General features: G+C 46.5%; 1 long non-coding RNA gene across 1 annotated transcript; it reads right to left on the bottom strand.

The window, feature by feature from the left end:
• Nucleotides 1–5537: 5537 nt before the first annotated feature.
• Nucleotides 5538–17486, bottom strand: LOC115947988. Its single transcript, XR_004081842.1, has 3 exons — nucleotides 17476–17486; nucleotides 6419–6595; nucleotides 5538–5572 (listed from the first exon to the last, which is right to left on the bottom strand). It is a non-coding gene; the product is annotated as an uncharacterized LOC115947988 (long non-coding RNA).
• Nucleotides 17487–21137: the final 3651 nt, after the last annotated feature.

Genomic DNA, 21137 nt, shown 5'->3' with positions numbered 1-21137 from the left:
GTGGACTTTGCATGGGGAAAAGCAGGTCTAAGAAAAGTCCTCCTGGGATCAGAGGGAGCCTTCCTTGGGTGCTGTGTAGAGCCAGGACTTTCCCAGGATGCTGGGTGCCTCTCAAGGCCTCCATGCCTAAAAATGAAGACTGCAAAGCCCACATCCTTCCTTGGATATGGCTGACAAATGGCACCTGTTTGGGGAAAATAGAAAAAGATTAGTGCAGAATTGAAATTAAATCTTTTAGTCTAAGCCAGCATTTATTTCATGTCTGGTTTCCTTTGTCAATGACTTCAGGGATATCTGGGATGTTAGAGAAGGAAGATGAATGATGCTGTAACACCAAGATGTACGCTAAAAAAAAGAAGTCCAAGAATGTTTTTCCTTAAGGCATTGAAATTTGCAGAAAGGAACAGCTGCCATCCTGAACCACTTTAAATATTAGTCACATCATTAACCATTTATTTTCATTGTGTTTTTATGTGGTTTGCAGTTTGCACACTTTGCCACAGCCAGAGTTTCCTGACAAAGAGAATGAAATTGGCCAACTGATTCAGCCAAACAGTCTCAGATGTTGGAGTCCTTATTACAATGTTCCCAGCACCAACTGCCTGGAACCATTTAATAAGATGGAATTGCAGTTTGAATGACAAATATAATCAAAATTTTCATTTGTTTTCAGAAAGAAAATCCGTCTAATCTCCAGCAGAAGAGAATGGAAGTGGTTTTGAGGCAGGCAGTCCATGTTCCACTATCAATTTAGATGCAATTCAAAATATAGGATTTGCCTTAATGGATTGTCAGGTCTTAATATAGAGGGAGAATGAAGGTATAAGAAGGGTTATTGAATGAGAAGGAAAGACTATATTAAAAGACAACAAAAAATAAGAGAGGGAAAATAAAAGGTATATTTTTATGGCTGAAACCAGGAACTACTACATATGGTAGGATTTTTCAAAACCCTTCGGTCACTTGTTATATCCAGACCATTTTCCTGCTGTAGCAGAAGTGTTCCCTGTAGTCCATGATCCAATTTGCCAGGCAGTTTTCAATGACCCATGAAAGACATTAAAGCAGTCCCTACATGGTTATTACATCACTCCAGTCTCCAAGATGAGATCATATAATTTTCATTACAGGGGAAACCCTCCATCCAAAGTGGCTTGCTTGGACAAGCAGCCAAAAGGAAGAAGTTTATTGCTTTTCCTGCTAGTTTAAAATCCGTAACATTGATTGTTTCCATCTTGGTACTTTGACTTTTCCTCTTCATTGTCATTCTCAAAGGAAATCTGGCTTCTTCTCCCAGTGCTCAAATCCCAAATTTTGTGGTTTTGTTGTCTGCTCACTCTCTCATGTCATCTCAACTTTGATGATATATATTCTTTAGGAAAAATAAACAATAAAATTACACCTCTTCCTGCCCACACATTTACCTCATTCACACACCTGCTAAACCAGGGGGTGTCCATGGCAAACGCGGATATTTCCCCCAAACTTACTGAAGACATCAGAGCAGCATGGGTGGCATTTCAAACCCCTGGATCCTCACTGCAAAGCCTCAAGGGCTGGTCCATGAGCCCTGGTGGCCCCAGAGCTGATGCTGTGAGACCTCAGCAGCTCTGCTGGGGCCCTGCAGCTCTTTCAGGTGTGTTGCACGTGCCTTATGGCACAAGGAATTTTAGGATGCACTTTATAGGGCCTTGTTTGCTGCTGAACTCACTGGTGGTGCTGATCCTGCCTGCCGTTCTCCTCTTGGCCAGACTGCCTGGCCCAGATGCTCTGCTGTTCCTTGCTGGAAAGGTGCCCAGAATCTCCACATTCTTCCTAATGATCTTCCTCCCTGTGGGGCACTTTCCTGATTTGGTGCAGATTTTACAACCACATTTTCCAGTAGTTCACACTCCTTCACTCCTCCCCAGCCTCGAAGGGAGCTACAAGAGGAAGAGAGATTATTTACAAGAGCATTTGTGACAGAATGAGGGGGATTGGCTTCAAACATAGGTTTAGACTGGATATTAGGAAGCAATTCTTCCCAGTGAGGGTGGGGAGGTGCTTGAGCATGTAGTCCAGAGAAGCTGTGGCTGCCCCTGGATCCCTGGAAGTGTTCAATGCCAGGCTGGATGGGGTTTGGAGAACCCTGGGATAGTGGAAGGTGTCCCTGCCCATGGCAGGGGGTGGGATGAGATGATCTTTAAGGTCCTTTCCAACCCAAACCATCCTGGGATCCTGTGACACACCCCACAGTCCATCAGCCTGCACAGCCACGGGGCCCTGAGCTGTGTGTTGTGGCAATTACATAGTTCAAAGTGGTGATACCAGAGCAGCAGCAGCATCTATAGCCTGAAAATGATATGTGCAGCAAATAAAGCACCCCCTGGCTCAGGACTGGGCTCCACAGCCCACAGTCTGAGCCCAGCACAGTGTGTCTGCCCAAAGTCACTGACAGGGACAGTAAAACTTTTGCCCAGAGTCTCCAGGAGCAGCATCTGGCCCATGGCAATGCAGGGAATTGTACTTACAGTCTGTCTTGGTAAGTCAAAGGCAGAAATTACTGGGATTTGATCCTGCTCACAGCATTCCCTCTGGGTCAGTGCATATCAGGATTTGCTTTGTAGAACATCAGGCAAGAAAACCTGGAAAATTACCTTTACACAGATATGGAAAACCTGAAATACACCCATGCAGACATTCAGTTGTTTTCCTTGCAAACCTTAAAGTCATCACACTTTACATGTCAAAGGGCAAAAGTCTGCTGTTGTTTCATTTTTATTCCCTCTTATTTGATTCTGTATTTCCAGCACGTTATAAATTACAGGTTACACCAGGATGTAAGACAGAAAAGCATTGCCTCATTACACACCCAAATGTTTGGGATTAAAATTACAGGCTAGTGGCCTAGATAAGAGGCAGACTGTAATGAGTATCTAAACTCTGGGGTGATGAATCACAGCAGAGCACTGTTTACCATCAGTCCTGCACTGTGGTGCTGGTCAGGAGTTAATGATCCAAGGAATGCCATCTCTGGGCTGTGGGGTGACATTGCTCCTTGTGCTGTCCCCAAAACTGAGGGCAGGACTCGTGACAGGTGCCAGATGCACCCCTCCAGAGCATGGAGACTGCTGGGGTTTATCTCTGGCTGCTGCACATCATCAGGGATGAAGGAGAGAGAAAGCTGGGAGAGAATGAGTGGACAGCTAGTAGAGCTGGAAATTTTTCACTTGAAGAGGTTTTTTGCAGGAAAATTCCCATCTCTTGATACTGAAAATTTCTATGGGGAAGTGCAAACCTTCAGAGAACTTTTTTGGTGGGATAAAGTGAGGAGATGGAGGGTGTGCAGTGGGACTTCTTCACCTTGCCAGAGTGAGAGGAATGACAGATTTCTCTTTCCAAACAAGCTGTGAGTCTGCTGGTAGATAAAACCAGCACTGAGAGAGAAAAGAAACAATGGGAAGGATTCCACTGATTGATGAATGGGGGAAAAAAGATTTGCCTTTACAAGCAAACTGTAGGTTTGCTGATAAATGAAAATGGATATTGAGAGATGAAGAAACAATGGGAGAAAACCATAAATTAATTAAAAATAAAAAAATCATTTGAAGAAACAATGGGGAAAAAACATAAATTCCATAAGAATTAAAAATTAAAAGGGAGAATACATTAGAAGGGAATCTTAAATATCCGGGAAGTCTGTACCTCTCAAGTAGCTCAGCCAATGGGGAAAGAGAGAAGGGAAATGCAGTTGGGAAATTGGGATAAAAAGGAGGCTGTGTCCTCCAAAAATTGGAGAGACCCCAGGGCAATGCCCCATGGCCTCTCCCTTTATTTGAATAAAGTAAAAGGACTCCTCTGTCTCCATTTTGGACATTAATTTGTGGATTAATTTTCCTGACAAGGACATCTACCTGGACTTGAATAGACTGTCCCATGACCGACCATCGCCACACATCCAGGCAGATTCTTTGAATTCTTCAGATTTCTTCCAGTCACTGCTAATTAAAAACAAAACAAAACAAAACAAAACAAACAACCAAAACAAAGGAAGTAGCTTGCACAAGTTGATGACAGTGAGATTTAGCACCAGGAAGAGCATGCAGCACAGGGACCACCAGGAGCTCATCCCCACATGAGCCCTCTCCATCCACTGAGTGCATTTAAACACTGACCAGTGGCACAGGGACACCACTGTGGGTTTTTAGCATATTTCCCATATTTCTGTTCAAATGCAGAGCTTGTCCTGTGCACACCTGCCGAGCCCAACACTTAGCCCACCTTTAAGAGCCAAACACACTCCTTCGTCAGTCATGTGTGTGCTCACCAGTCCCACACACACGGGAGGGAACATTTCCATTGCAAATCCACCCTGCACCTCATCCGTCAGTAATTCCACCCTCCGGGGAGATGCCTGTGCTGACAGTGAGAGGATTATGAAGGTGATTGAGCTTTGAAATGTATTGTTGCTCTCCTCAATAGCGCTGATTGGCAGCGGTGATGAAGTGGGGAGGGCAGGGATGGGTGTTCACAGGCTGACCAGGCAGAGCAGGGATGCAATCAGCTCCAGCAGCTGCCAACAAGCGCTGGTTTTCCTCTGGAGCAGCTCTGTGGTTCAGAGGGAGGATGGATGGCAGTCACCCACCAGGCGAAGATACACACTGTTATAAGTAAAAATCTGGCAATTTTTTTTTTTTGGAAAAAAAAGGGTTGCAGAACCAGTTAAACCAGTTGCTGCCGAGATGAAGTTCTACCTGTTTGTTATTGTAATTGCTCCTTTTGTATCGGTATGGCCCTGCCTGGGACTAAGTTGTCCTTCTTCCCGGACAGTGAGAGGAGGGCACATGGAGGATGGGGCATCAGAGAGAATGCAAAATAGCTTCGAGACCAGCATGCCATGGGAAGGAACCCCACCAAATTTACCGAAAAGACCCCAAAAACAACGAGCCAATACAGAATTAAGAGATTAGAGTGATGTCTGGACGTGAGGAACAAAGTACCGAGCCTGCGGAGATGCTGAGAACTTTTGTTGCCCCTCGCCCTGAGCAGAGACCTCAGCTGGAAACAAGACATAAGCCTGGAAAAGTTGAAAGTTGATAAAAGCAGAGGGGTATGCCCACTGCCCTTGTGAGGGGGGGATACCTAGCTCTGCCCTTTGGAGGACAAAGCTGCACATTCCTCATCCTCCGAGTCATCCTGGAAGCGATGATGGAGAAGCTGCGGACCCATTGAGCTTCCCAGCCTTGAGCTGATCACTTTTAATAATGGCATTAAAAGGAGAAAAAGTCTTCTGCCTTGTTTATTTCACACACCCCTTGCAGGAGGGATGGGAGGAGGAGGTTGGATATTTCACCTTTCTTTTTTTTCCTATCTCTGGTGGCTTCAGAGGAAGATCCCAGTGTGAAGATTCTGTCTCCTGAACAATAAACTTCAGAGAGCCACAGTCCAAACAGGATTTTGTGGTAATTCCCTCTCCTGCAATGCTCTGGAGGAGCTGGATTCCTGCTTCTTTTTCCAGCTCAGTCATCGATTCAACTTGGATTTCCTACTTGGTCACACTTTGGGTCCTGGCAGTGCTGGTAGTGCCCAATTTCTAAGGAGAAAAGAGGAATATTGTCAGAAAATTAAAAGATGCTCACAGTGGGATCCATGGGATCATACTCATATCGCAAATACACTTAATTTAATTTGATTCTCTGGGTTATACCTGGTGGCATCTGAACTGTCTCTGTTGGCCTGAAAAATGTTCTGACCTAAGGAAGCTGCTTCTCTGATCTCATGTGACAACTCCTATCTCCAGCAGCAAATGTTTACTGAGCTACAAAAAATATCAGAACTGTAAGGGTGGAAACATGGAGTATTTATGTCTAATATGATACTCCAAGGAACAGCCATCAAAAATAGGCTTCTAGTTTCTAAAGATTGTCAAATGCCCAGCAGAGTTACTGCATCATGCACCAATTTTCCCTTTTCCAGGTTTTAATTCTTGACTTCCCTCAAAGGGCAGGAGACAGATGAATTACTTTAACAGTTGCAGACAGTTGTTATTTCCTCACAGCCTCATGTCTTCCCTCAGATATGACACAGCTACCAGAGCAAACTACCCAGTGCAAAGGTCCCCAGAGGAGGGTGTTGCTTGTATTGTCTTGGAGCACAGTTGTGTATCAGCCCTCCTCATCCCATTTCTTGGTCAGGTTCCATCATTTGGGCTGATCAGAGAGGAATCTTCATGGCCCCAACATCTCTTGCTCTGCTGCTCACTCACACAACTCCCAGAATCCATCAGCAACAAGTTCCCCCTTATTTCTTCTCCTAATGTTCATTCCACGAGCTGCAGATGCAACACTTTTCAGTATTAAAATGTAATAAATGATTTCACCATAATGAAATTATTAATTAACTAGAGAGACATTTAGACCCTTTGTTGAACAAAACTCACTAATTTTCTGGTGCATTAGGACTGTCTGGTCTGCTCTGCCTGCGAGGCAGCGATCCCACAGCTGGCAGCAAGCCAGGGGCTGCAGAAAACCTTGTGCTTTTTTCCTGTCAGAGCATTTCTGACAGGCCTCAGCAGCAGCTCTGCTCACAGGCACCATCAGCTCCCAGCTTCTGGATCCTATCAAAGACAGGAAAATAAAAGGAAAAGGTAAACATGGATGGAGGGGGGAGATGATGGGCTCGGCTGACCGGCTTCCCACCAAAAACCTGCCATTTGTCAGATGCCCAGACTAAAAGGTTTCTGAAAGAATTTAGGGAGGATATTTTGATATCTGCCTTGAGGACTTCTCTGCAGTAGACCAACATGATGGCAGCCAGCAGCTGCAGGGCAGGATGAGGCACAGGAGTGAGCAGCTGGCACAGCAGTGCCCTCAGATTTTGATCCCTGCAGCCCCACACCAGTTCCCCTCTGCTGCACCAGGCTCATGTCACTGCCCCAGGGACAGCAGACAGCCACAGAATAACAAATAAACTTTCACAGAAACACTAATTCTTTAAGAGTTTAGACTCAGACTGATGGATTTGTAGTGTATTTGGTAACTCCCACCAGAACCTGAGGCACAGGTCCTCTGCCACACCACCTAAGTCAGCCTACAACCAAGCCAGCACCTTTCTTTGGTACTGAGGAATCTTAAGCCAAGATTTTAGCCTTCCCTTGAAGCCAACTGAATTAATCAATTCCTCCTTGGCATTGAAATAAACTCACTTTCTGCTAGGTGGGTCAAAACCTCACAATCTATTTTAGCTGTTCTGTTCCCATGAATTCTATTACAATAGGTTGCAGAGGGGAAGATTAGAGGGAAGGCAGAGCCAGCAGCATGCCTTGCTTTATGAGGGGGAAAAAAACCACACACACAATTTATTTTTCATTGCTTTATGATGAATATGAATTAAATTACATGCAGAGGAGAACTGCTGTAGTCAGTCAGAATTATCCTCAGCTAGTAGCAAATATAATGGCTTTTAACAAGGAGAGCTTATCATCAAGGCTCAGACAAGCTTGAGTCCATGTTGCACCTGAGGAACCTGCACAGGGAGACAATGCCTGTCACAGCTGGGAGTGGATCTCCCATCTGCACAGCTGCAGGAGGGAGGGAGAAGCAACGGGTTAATGGAGCACTCTGCTTGCTGCCAATCCTCCACCACACATGTCAGGGTAGCAGCCACAGGCACCAGGCAGCAGGAGGATCACCTGTACCAATGTGAGCACAAAAGCTGCAGAGAAACATGCTTGTCTCCCTCCTGGATTCTGACATTTTTCCCACCAGACAAAAGTCTCCCTCTCTGTTGAAGATTGCCATGCAAGATGTTTTCTATCACCAGCTGTATGGCAGATTATCTTTGTCAAGTGGGCAGTTTGCCTTATCTCTCTCTCTGAGTGACCACAATCATTCCTCCCTCGGGAGGGGACACCTGCTGATAACAGCTATTGAATGTCCCTGCATGGCTGATAAGAACTACAGCATCCCATTGGGAGATGTGAGCCCAGAGGGAGGAGCCAAGCATTGCTACCCAGATATAATCCAGGGGTTCTGAGACACCAGCATGGCTTCTCCACTGGATTCCCCAGAGGAACAGCAGCTGCCTCTTCTTCCACTGGATCTTCAGAGGAAGAACACATCCTTCTCTACAGGACCCCCTTGCTCCAGCAGAACCACCCCTGACACTGCAGGAGGGCTGAGCCACAATTCCAATGGGACTGCTGCCAGCACCTGACCCACAGGGTGTCAGGTTGGGTTCTGACTCTGGCAGTGTTGTTCTACTGTACTGCATTGTTTATTTTATCCTTTTAAATTTTTTTCCTTCCCTATTAAAGAATTGTTATTCCTGCTCCCATATTTTTTACCTGAGGGCCCCTTAATTTAAAATTTATAGCAATTCGGAGGGGTGGGGAGGGTTTACATTCTCCATTTCAGGGGAGGCTTCTGCCTTCCTTAGCAGATTCCTGTCTTTCCAAACCAAGACACTCTCCCTGGGCAATGTTTCCAACAGTTGGGTTAAGTTTTGCCCACCAAGCTCCCAAGCTTAGAGGCCATGAGTGCAGAGAACAGCAGAGTGTCCATACAAAAGGCATCACAGCACCCAAGCACCCCAGATACACCTGTGTACGTCTGTGTCCTCTCTTTTATCAGCTCTGCTCATGCCAGAGCAATGCACACCTGTGCAGGGCCAGGAGACCTTCTATGTCCCTGTCAGTCCTAACTGAGCAGAAAGCATCAATTATTGACCCGTCCATGCTTGGGACAAAGTGCCTCAGCACAGCTCCCCCAAAGCAATGGGCAGCTCAGCTTGGGGAGGAGGATGAGTCTCACCACATCCCAAGGGATTGCCTCAAAAATTCTTCTGCCTCCATGGCAGCCCTGCAATGCTCAGAGGCCCCTGGTCCTGCTGTCCCACTCCCCAGAAACAGCAGTGGCTGCATTTCCCCAGCTGCCACAGCATCAAAAAGAGAAATTCTCAAGCAAATGGGAAGAGGGAAAGAAAATTCCCGCATACTGTGCATTAATCTCATGCATGGTGAAATATTCCTGGGGTGTCACTAATGTTTGTGCAACAGTGATATATTCAGGTTTTCTTTCTTCCAGGTAACTCTCAGATTGTTTCTTTGGGAGAACCCAGGGGCAAATGGGAGGGCTCAGGCAGCAGCCAGGTGAGGCTGAAAGGAATCATTCTGTGTTTTGAGCTTTTAAAGCCCAGCTTTGGAGCAGCAAATATGCCAGGCTGTGCTTCCCAAAGGAGGCTGGTGGAGCTGCACTTCCCAGGAGGAGCTGCTCTGCGTTCCTCCAGCACACACAAGGCTTCCTCTGTTGTAACAGCAAAATGTTATTTTGGACCAGCTGTCTGGAAAGGGATGCTCAAATCTTGGTCAAAACCAAACATTTCACATTTCCTCTCTGTTCTTCATCAAACCTCTTCACGGTCATTTGTGGGTTAAGCTTTGCATCCCCTTCAGTGTGGAAGGGGAGTGCTGCTACTTATTAGAGTCAGGAGAAATAAGAGAAATAAGACATGGACCATCACATTTCTTGGTAAAACTTATGAATCAAGGCAGAACAAAGCTCATACAAACCCCAGACATCTCTGCTCTCATTCCCAGTATGTCCTCACCAGCAAGAGATGGTTTCAGCCATTTACAAGCAGGGAAGGTGTTTAATCTCATCTCCACCCAGGTGAGGCTGCTGGTGGGTTACCCTATCCCAGCCTGGAGCCTCTCAAGCCCCAGCCCACCCTGCAGAGGCAGAAGGGGAGCTGAGCTCTGCCCTGAGCACAGGGACTCTGCTGCCTCTGGGTCTGGAATCAGGCTGTGTTAATACACAAAATCTATGGGCTTGAGTCCTGCCATCTGCTCACCAGACTTGATTGAAAGTGTAGGAATTACATGAAATTACCTGATTATGTGCAGGCTGAGAAATAACAGCAGACATTGCAGCCCAGGCTGAACAGGAGCGTGGCCATTCCTCTCTCTGCCAGAGGAGAGAGGGATTTGCCCTGGTAATAACAAGCATTGCAAGTTTCTTCTTTTTTTAATCTGAGTTTGGAGAAGAAAACATCCAAATTGCACATAATAAGTGGAACACAGATAAAAAGAGCCAGCTGCACTCACAGATGTTACAGCACAACCAAAGGTGCTTTTCTATTTCCTCTCCCCCTAGAAAAAGCCATATACATGAATAAAGCAGGAGATTTCCTCGATAGAATTAATAGCATGCAGTCCTTCCTGACTTGCCTTTAATCACACTCAGCACCCCAGTGGGCCTGGGAGAGAAAATCAGCATTACTCATTTACTCAGGCAAACTCTGAGTGTTTGTCAACCACCCCAATCCTTCACAGCTTTAATGCTGCAGTTTGGGGCACAAAATCAGGAGCTGTGGGCAGCCCTTGGAGCTTTGCTGCTCACTGGGGGCAAGGCTTGGGTTAGAGTCAATTGACATTTCATTTGAGCACAACCAGTGTTTACAAACATCTGTAGGAAAAGCCTAATTAAGTGGACTCAGTCAACTTAATTAATTTGCAGTAAGCTTCAAATTTATATTTATGTAAATTCCCGGAGATCCAAAGGCTTTGGCTCACTTAAAGAAGGTGGCTTAGAGGTAGATGTGCCTGTCAGTGTATAGGATGCACACAGACTGTCCATTCTGGGTCTGTTACACCCCTATTATCAGTGGGGGTGTAAATGGTGGGGTTTCAAATACCTGTGCAAGCCCCCAGCTACAGAAGCACCTGAGAAGCTTTGCAAATTAGGAGATGAAGGGAAGAAAGGAGTTCAGATGTGGCCGAATCTGAAAATGTTTCAAGATTTGCAAAAAAAAAAAAAAAAAGGGAGGTTTCTAAGAGGTCTCTCCTGGTCTGGTTCAGCCCAGAGCACAGCAAGGTGTAGCACAGAGAGAATTCTGCCTAAAGAAAAAGCAAATCAAGTGTGAGTCACAGGCAAGAGTGGTTAGAGAATATTGCAAAGCGGAGCTCCCATCCATCAGGAAATCTGATTACCTGAATGCATTTTGTTTAGAACCATTTCCACCTGCATCAATCAAGAAGTTTAGCTTTGCTGAGCAGCTGGGCTCCTCCTGAGGCCTCACTCACTCACTCACCTAGCAGAGCTGAGCTCAGAGGAACACCTGCCTGTCCCTCTGTCCTGCCTGGCAGGACCAAGCCCAGGGAGGGACAGGAGCCACCACACTGTCAGGCAGCAGAGGGACATCACAGAACATCCGACCTATATCTCCTGCAGGAACTGAACCAGCTCTGGCAAACACAAAGAGATATTGAATTCACTGAAAATGACATGTTTTGATTTGGCTTAACATGCCAAGATAGTTTGATCTGGATCCACTAGACTGGAATGATAAGTTTCATTTAAATCTTCTGGATGAAAGAGAAAAGTCTATGCGTTGATTTGATTTAAAATATTCTATATTTCATGGAAGATTATATTTTTACAGAAACTGCATTATCCACGTACACAAACACTTAAGCACCTCTAATTACCACACGTCAGTGAGTTTGCTAACAGACTTCTTGGGATCTCTGGAACCTTATTCTCAGTTATGGTAAAGTTATTTTATGTTACTCCTTGCTACTTAGAGCCATAAAATGAGGATAAAAATAGTTATGGAGAAAGAGTAAGAGCCTGCAGCCAGAACACATTTCTCTCTGCCTAGGTGAAAGCATGGGGGCTGAGCCTGTCCCCACCTGCCAGCTCTGCAAGAGTCACCTGGTGATGGGGAAGGTGAGATAAAACCGCCCGAGGCTCTCAGAGGATCCTTCCAAGGGGCCCTGGTTGCTTTGCAGGCAGCAGATGGGGTTTGCAGCACAGCCTGCCCATAAGGGCTGGGCTTTGGGATGCTGCAGGCTGCAGCTCCCAGGCCAGCCAAGCCCAGGGAAGTGTTAACACAGCTCCTGGGCTCCAGTTTGTGCTGCAAAATGAGCCTGCTCTCCTGGGCTGCAGGATGATTGCAACACGTTTAAATACCTCATTAACGAGGCCTCTGTGAGCACCACGGAGACAAGCAGGATTGTAGAGGGGCAGGAGCCTTTGTGCTTTCTCCTTTTCCACAGGGGAGAATTCAACTCACCGTCCAATTTGCAATTGCTGAGACAAAACTGTGCACACGGAATTGGATTTGCCAGCACAGTTTGTGCCTCCATCTAATTGTTTTTTAAACTTTGCATCTTGGGAAGAATTAGCAATCATGGTGTTCTTAGAGACTTCAGGTTCCTTTATAAAATTTTCTTCACATCATATGCCATATGTTTCTATTGCTCTCAGGGAAACAGAGCCAAGTCATCCTCTGACTAAGACCTGGTAATTCACAAAGCACATCAATCTGCTGGACAAAGCCTTTGCAGTCTGTTGAAGAGATTAAGACAAACTTCTCTAGTGAGGAAATTTATACCAGGAATAAATATAAATCTTGTTAACATGATTATTTGTGTTCTTTTTAATGGTGCATGCAAAGATAGAATAATGTTCTTAAGGTTTTTTTGGTTTTTTTTTTTAACAAGAGGAGGAGTGAGAAGGTATTCATGGGAGGATGTCTGATTAAATCCACTAAGGCCTGGTATTTGCAGGAGTCATTCCTTCAAGCCTTGCCAGCCCTGACTCAGGAGCACCAGGAAAGCTGAGATGCAATAGCAGCTTTTACCACCCTCCCTGATTTGACATCTGCTGGAATTAAAAATACTTCAGGCTTTACCTAATAGTGAGACATAACCACTGCCAAAGGCCACGCCATCATCCAGGATATGCCCCCACCACCCACTCTGACAATTCACACCCCCTTGGTTCCTGTTCTAAAATCTCCTCTGTGGCATTAAATGTGAGACAAAGGCTTGGACCTTAAAGATCTGGCCTCTGATGGCTTTAGAAAAATTCCAAGCTATTTGAATTTTTGAGCTTAAAACTAACATTGGTTCTGTTTTTAAAGAGTTATTAAATCCTCCTACTCAGGGAAAAAGGATCAAAATATCCCACCACACCTGCTTAACTTGCCCACTTGCAACAGCCACTGCTTTGTAAGAACAGGTGTTTCAAAGTTTTCCCCTGAACTGCTTTTTTTGAGCATTTGACAGGTTAGATATTTAGGGATTAGGGCAATGTGCACCAAAAGAGAGAAAAGGCCAAGAACTCAAGGGGTTTGTGGCAGCATCCCACCCATGGCAGCACTGTAACACCCCTCCCTTCAGTCTGGCCCCCACAAAACCCTCTAAACTCATTTCCTGCATCAGAGGCTGCTTCCCTCTCCTTTGCTCTGGTGTAATCTTGGCCAGGCTCCTAAAAATAGAAGCTCTACCCTGACATCTGTGCCTTTCTCATGTCAGTAAAAGCAGGGCACGAAGTGCTTTTAATCAGCTTCTCATCTCTGGAATAAGGAGGATTTCCCCTCTCTGCTCCAAAGGCACGGATGGCAGATGTTTGGTTTTACTCCCTTTGGCCACTGGCAGTGGCACATTCTGAGCTGCTGCAAAGCACCAAAGCTCTGCACCAGCTCCTAGCTCTGGGAAATCCTGGCTGTCTGCTCACATCCATGCTCTGGAAGCAATCTTTAATCTTCCCAACGTTCCCTTCAGGCTCTTTGTTCCAAGGCTGCAGAATGTCTTCACACAGCCTCAGATTCCAGAAGGGCAATGTAACCTCAAGGCAAAGGGTGAAAATGTGAATGTGATTTTTTTGGGGGGAGGGTTGGTTGGTTATTTTTTTAATAATAAAAAGAAAAAATAAAAAATAACAACTAAACAAAACCCCCTACCATTAAAGTGGTGGCCAGCTTCCTCCCTTATGAAGATGCTTAATCTGCTCATTTCTTTGAATATCAAAGCCACAAAGTTCTGTGCTTTCTCCTCTATTCATCCCTTTTTTACCTTCCAAAAATGTTCATATTGTAGCACAAGCACCAAATAGAAATCCTGGTTTGCAATTGGTCATAAAATCTGTTTGGTAGCTCATACTTCCCACCCACTTTTCCCACCTTGAGCTTGCTGATGGATGGGACTGACCCACACCCTGGCTTTTTTACAGATTTTATTAGGACCTCACCTGCAAAGGAGAGGGGCTGTGAAACCCAAGAGTTTGAATACTGAACAGTGTTTAGGCACACCTCAGACACATTTCCCTGAATAAGATCCTCTTCCTTTCTGACAGACCCAGATTCAGCCCACCCAAGGCAGACCTGTGACATTGAAAGGTAAATCTTATTTTTTAAGCTGGGGGAGGGCAAAGGAAACATAGCCAAGAGCTAAGTGAGAGCAGAGGACAAGAACACAGAGACATTTTCAAGCTGGCAGCTCTGCAGGTGATGGGTGAGACTGAAACAGAACCAAAGCTGCTCACCAGACCTTTGAGGCCATCTGAGGTGAGACAGAATCAGCAAAGATTTCATTACTCACAAATCCCTCCAGGTGTCTTAAATAATTCCTAGCAAGCTCTGGGACATAAAGACCAGGAGTTCCATTAGGAGGCCCATTGGATTGTTTTCTGTTCATTAGGGTGAGTCACACAAAACACATCATTACATAAAGCAGGATGTCTCATTAATGACATCACTCTGGGGCTGCAATGTACCCGTGCCTGCCAGAGCTCTGGGAGGCTCAGTCCTTGTCCTTGTTGCTCCAGAGAGTCCCACAGGGCTTCCCTGCAGAAAGTCACCCTCAGTCCCAGCCACGCTGTCCCTGGGGTTTGGCTGTGACTTCTCAGTTTTGCTGTTGCTGAAATGGCTCCCAAGGTATTAAAAAGTCTTTTTTTTCCCAGCCCCGCAACCGAAGAAGAAGTTGAGATTCCTCAGCTCTGTTTTTCAAGGTTGTTTATTTTCTCTTATCTGTCACATTCTTTCTCTGACCTGCTGAGATCTGTCCAGCAGGTCGGGCTGTGGCACAGCCCCTGCCCTTGGGGTGGTGTTGGCTTTTTATACTAAAAACTACATGTACTTTATTTACAATAATTTTCCAATACCTATCACCTATGTTAGACAGTTTGTCTCTACCCTAAACCAATCCAGAAGTGCCACCATCACAGCAGAAGATGGAGGCCAAGGAGAAGAAGGACAGGACATGCCCAGATTCCACCATCTTGCCTCCTGAACCCCCATTCTAAAACCCCAAAATTCTACTTCTTCACCCTGTGACAAATTCACTATCATTCTACCCAAACTCCTGTGGCTTGTAACTCCTCACACAAAGTTGGTAATTGTTTCCATGGGTTAAAATCAAAGGCACAGGTGTCTGTGACTCCGTGCCAAGGTCTCTGAGCCCCCTGCCAGGGTCTCAAGTTCCTCCAGGACAGTCAGAGGAATGTCCTGGGTCCTGACAGTGACTGTGCCAGGGGGTGCTGGGCCTTTCCCCAGCAATGCCACCTCTCCCAGGAGCTGCCCCATAGGACACAAATCTCCTCGTGCTTGCCCCAAGCAGGGCACAGCTCCAGCTGGGCACCCAGCAAGGGAAAACCCATCCCTGAACTGAGATCCTGGCACCAGTGCCACCTCTGGGAATGCACCAGAGGCTAAAGGAGGAGTGTGGATCACTGCAGGGTTCGGGATAACAGCAGTGCTGCACTGTGGCTTTTGGAGCATGGGAAGCTGGAGCACTTCAGTGTTTGCCCACACAGGCAGGGCAGACCTGGGACCCTTCATTTCCACACCAAGGCCAGCCCTGTTTGCACAGATGATGGTACAAAGGGGTCCTTCTAACTTCAGTTCTGCCTCCTGCAGGTATCCTGATGTGGGGAGCTGAATTCCCTGAAGAAAAATATCTTGCAGTGCATGGGGAGAGAGCCCAGGTTCCTCCTGTCACTGTGTGGAGACAGCAGAGACCCTCCCTGGGGAGGAACCAGCAGCAGCTGGGAGCTGTAGGCTGGCAGCCCACCCCATCTGTGCAGCCTCTGCCCACTTTAGGAGCTCAGCAGTGCAGCTCCCTCCCACCTTTTCAACAAAACTTGTTGTTATTTGAGAGACACACATCACTTCACAAAGTCAGTATTCAAAAATGTACACCATCCTGTGGAAGCCCACTGGAGCCTCAGGGTCAGAGGTGAACTAAATAAACTGCCCAGCTCCCTGCAGGCTCCTTTCCAGAGCTCTGCAGTTCTCCAGGCAGGACTGTGCTCAGTGATGGATGCTCAAGCCCTGCAGAGGTGTGACAGAGATCAGAGATGTCAGTGGGAATTAGGTTTCACTGTTTGGCAGGGGAGAGGATGCTGTAAGTGATTCAGGGGAGCATCGAGGTCTGCACCAATATAACCTTTCAGAGCAGCACTCACCCCATGCCAGGTCATGTCCAGAGCCCACACTTGGACATTACCAAAATATTGCTGCCAGGACAGTCTTGGTTGCCTGTACAGAATCTCTAAAATTTACTGCTGGGGAGAAGGGGAAAGGTCTGGAAACATCCTTTATCCTTTGTTTGTATTTTGCTCTCCAACAGCTATTGCACGTGAGTGTATCAAAATGCAGCAGCAGCGACAGGGACAGATGATCTAGAACTCCCTGCATTATTAATATACAGTGAAAGATGAGGCAGCTTTTGTGAAAAGAATCTCTTTGCATGTTTAATATACAATGATCTAACCTCAACACACTGCCATTCATGGTGCTGGATTAATACTCAGCTAACATTTTAAGTCCCATGAAAAGAAGAGAAAATATTTGCCAAGTTCAAACACTCCTTAATGTTCCAGGCTTGGATTAGAACTGTTAAGATCAGGAGAACAAAACAGGAAGGTGGGGAGAGAAAATTCAGTGATAAATGCCAACAGAAGTGAAGTAGAAGGGGAAACAAAGAGAGGAAAAGTGGAGACAAAGTTCAAGATACGCCTACTGTTGCAGATATCTTCTATGGAAAATAATTTCTTTAAGATTTTTCCTCCTGAGAAGCTGAGAGGCTTCAAGAACAAAATGTAAACAATGGTTGTCTGCTGCTGTGGAATGCAACAGGTGGATCTGTGATTGGCTCATGTTGGTTGTTTCTAATTAATGGCCAATCACAGTCAGCTGGCTTGGACTCTCTGTCCCAGACACAAGCTTTTGTTATGATTCTTGGCTATTCTATTCTTAGCTAGCCTTCTGATGAAATCCTTTCTTCTATTCTTTTAGTATAGTTTTAATGTAATATACATCATAAAATAATAAATCAAGCCTTCTAAAACATGGAGTCAGTTCCTCATCTCTTCCCTCATCCAAAAACCCCTGTAAACCGGGCACAGCCCACAGTCCACCAGCTCCAAGGAGTTCAGCCTTCCCCATGGATACTCAGACTGTGACACAGAGAGATGCAGCTCCACACCTCACAGTGCTGGAAGGTGCTTTCCTCACTCCCTGCTGAGCCTCCAGCTCTGCGAGGCACCATCCACTCGTGAGTGCCTTGTCTAGGATGAGCAGCTCGCCCCAGCACTCCAAACCACAGATCCTTATCCCACCACTGCACAAACTTCATTCACAGCTCCTGGAACCAGCCCTCACCCCCAGCCCAGCCTTGCAACAACCAGAAAAAATAAGCAGCAAAATCTCTACAGCAGCGGGGGAGCGAGGAGGAAAGATGAGGTGTGCCAGGTCCTTCTCCTCCATGAACCCTGAATGGTCCCATTGTGCCTCATCCTCCAAAGGAAGTGTGAGTCTGGCAGAGCCAAGCCTTTAAGCTCTGTAGCCACCAAATCCCAGGAATACTTTATCCTAAGCTCTTTAACATGGAGTGCCTGAGCAGCACATGTAGCAAACAGCCCTAATGCTTGCAGACAAGCCAGGAGTCCAGGAGACATGGGCTTCTTCCTGTTATGTTAAGCTGAAATAGAATTATACGGTCTTTAGTTTACCTTGCCATGCAGGCACATTAGGCATGGATTTCTCTAAAGCCAGAACATCACAAGCTACCCAAACAGCCCTGTCATTGCAATTTCACAATTTCCCTCTTTTGTGCATCTCTGAGCTCTGACTGCAGGAAAATTTCATCTCCTCAGCCCACTGCCATCTGGAGCAAGGTTCAGACTCAGTCACAAGCATGGAGGGAAAGGATATTTCTGGAGAACAGTGGGAAGGTTAACGATGAGTGTGCTTGGAGCTGGTGATCTCTTTCCGCATCTCACTGTGACATTCTGGTCTCCACTGCATCATCTGGAACCACTCAGTGGAAGTTACTGGGAAGAAAATAAGAGTTCTGAGATCTGACAAAATCAGGGAGCTACAAACCCTCAGTCAGCAAGGCAGGGAGAGTCTCCCCAAAAGATTATCCATCTCAAATTATCCCAATTTATTCAGGAGACTGGAGTGGGTCCTAGATCATCTGCAGAGCATCAGCAGGAGATCCTCAGGAGCTGCAGGGACTTTGTGTCTGAGCCACCCCGGCTCTGGAGGGGACAGAGATGGAGGGTGTTCAAATGGGTGAATTCCAGGTTAAGCTTCAGCGGGAACACCAAAACTTTAATTACTGGGTTAAAAGTGGCCATCAGAGGATGGCTTGTACCCTCCTGCCATGGAGGAAACAGGTGGTACCCGCTGCTCTGCACAGCTCAAGTAACACATCTCCTTCCAAACCAGCCTCCTGCTGTGGCCTGGATCATTCCACCCTCCCTTCAGCAATGCCTGGAATCTCCTTGAAGGGCTCCAGCTCCCTGGCAACCTTCCTTGGCCATTCCAGTGCTCTTGCTCTTTCTGCCATGGCCCTGCCTTACAAGGCAAAGCTCCTCCACACCCCCAGGGGAGAGACCAGCAGGAGAAAAGCAGAGATGCTGGTGCTGCCACTGGTAGGTGCTACCAGCCCATGTCAGACAGTTTGTTTCTGCTGGGCTTAGCTGGAGGTCCTTGGATGCTTTTACACAACTTGATATCTACTCTTCAGATAGGCTGCATCCCCAAAAAGGCCAGAGACAGGCCAGTATTGTTCCTGGTGCTATTTGCAGCTTTGTCCAGCATACAGCACGGGCAAGGGGAACAGCTGCAGCTCAGGCAGTTGCACAAGCTGCTCCTGGCAGGGCTGTTCCAGGCAGTGCCTGTCAGCTCTGGGTGAGCTGGACACTGCTAATCGGGCAAAGCTGTTGTTTGTTACCCCTCGCGGTCTCTTGACTTTTCATCTTGATTAAAGACCATGCTGAAGGATGGAATTAGCAAGGCAGGGTTCCTAATCCATTCCCTGCTCCTGCAATCCAGTCCTCTGCCCACGTGCTCAACCTCGGGGCTACCAATTAGGGGCACCAGCTGCTAGCCTGGATGCCAGGGCCAGGAGCTATTAGTGCACAGACCATTAGCTTTAAAAGGCATTTGGAACTTCTGAATGCATTAGCCTGGTGTGATTGACATGCACTGCAGCCATATGTGGCTCACCGGCCTTTCTGTCAACCATTTTTTCTCCAAAAACGTGCTGGCTTACTGATCTTGGTGCAGCATCTCATAAAAGCATCTTACCCAGGACAGTCAGGCCTGTATTAGTTAAAGAGCTGTTACCTACTTTAACCAACTGCCTTGGCATCTTTCCTCTGAGACGGGAATGGCAGTAGGTTGTATGAAAGGTTGGGGATCTGGTCTCTATTTTTAGCCCTGTCATTTACCCAGTTAATGGTTCCAGGGAAGTCATTTCCCATCTTTCTGCTTCAGCAACCCCATCTGTAAGGTGGTAATGATGAGTCTGTACCATAGGGTTTTGAGATCTGTGCTTGTAAAAAATATAGTAAAACTCAGAATTACCAAGTCTGCCTAAAGCAGGGGTGGAGAAAGGTCCCATGGGCCTTTGCAGCAGTACCTGCATGGATTTTTTTGCAAATCCTGTTCTGCCAGGGCACCAGGCCTGGATCCACTCTGCTGTCCTTGGCAGTCTCTGCAGAGTCAGATCAGTGGGGGCTGTAGCTGTCCCTGGGTCCCCAGGAGTGGTGGCACCAGCGAGCTGTGCAGGCCATTCCCCAAGATGATGACAGGAGAACATGGCAGAGAGTGCTTTTATTACAACTTTATGGCTGATCAGTCCATCAACACAGCCAGAGGCATTCAGTCATTGATTTCAGCTTGTTTGCCTCATGCCATCGTCATTTCCTCAATCTCAATCATAGCTCAGTGCTCACACTCACCCCACTTCCCACTCCAAACTGGGACAACCAGCACAGCCCCTCTCTCCTTCTCCTCTCCTCAGCTGCCTTCCAGGAGGGATCCTGCCATGAGCACCTGCTCTTTGGGGAAATTAATAGAATTGGATTGGTGTCTACCTGAGATTAGTGCTGGCACAGCAGGTCCATGTTATTGAGGCCAGTGCCAGGAGGGAGAGCCAGAACCCCAGGCTGGGAGCTCTGTGTCCTGTGGCAGATGGGGGATGTCCATCAGGAGACACCTGGCTGCCCAACCATTAACCCTGACCTTCAGGGATGAGCCAGGTGGCAAACCAGAGCCTTAACTCTCAAAAACTAGTTAAAAACCTGCCTGAGCCCACTGCAACCTGGCTGCAGGGAGATCTTCCCATTTTGGTCCCAGCTTTTTTGTTCAAAGCAGAGCCATCATGGAATTTGGAGTTCAAATCTCTAAAAGGAACATTATAATATAAAGTTCTGATGAAATTTCCAGGCTTTCCTGCTTTATATAACTGGCAAATACCAGCAAAGGTATTTAAAAAATATTTTAATATGATGGCCCTTTACTAGATTCCTGACATGCAAACATTAAATCAGTGTCACTCTAAGCTGGTTTTTAATCTTGGGCCTGGCAGATTTTTCCAGCTCAGGACAGTTCTTTTGTCATTCGAAATAACTCTTCCCTCAGCAAGACACACATCCTTCAACTTACCCAGATGGTCTCCTCCTCCAAGTTAGAATAATGTATTTAAATTTATCCAATGGTTTTCATGACTCAGATTTCCCATAACTGGCTGGTTTTTAACCGTCCTCTGCTCCACCTGTTCAGACATCACAGCAACCCTCTCCCTGGCTCCTCAGTGCAGGAGGGGCTCATGCAGCAGTTCCAGAGAAGCTTCACAGTCACAAATCCCACAGTCTACAGCTTGGTCTGTGGCAGCTCTGGAGAGGAATCTGTGGCTTTTAGAATCTGCTTCAAAGTTTTGTTTTTTCTGGGGAGGAAAGGTACAACCTGAAAGCAGCCATGTAGATCTCCTGATCAGATGGAAAAGCAGTTTTATTCCACCACAAAACTCTGTCTCCTGAATATTTCTCATCTAACTACAAATCCAATCCAACAGAAAACTC

The sequence above is a fragment of the Geospiza fortis genome, unplaced genomic scaffold (genome assembly GCF_000277835.1).
Source record: "Geospiza fortis unplaced genomic scaffold, GeoFor_1.0 scaffold188, whole genome shotgun sequence".
NCBI classification, from domain to species: domain Eukaryota; kingdom Metazoa; phylum Chordata; class Aves; order Passeriformes; family Thraupidae; genus Geospiza; species Geospiza fortis.
The sequence above is the reverse complement of the archived record's forward strand: the minus strand, read 5'-3'. Positions and strand labels throughout refer to the sequence as shown.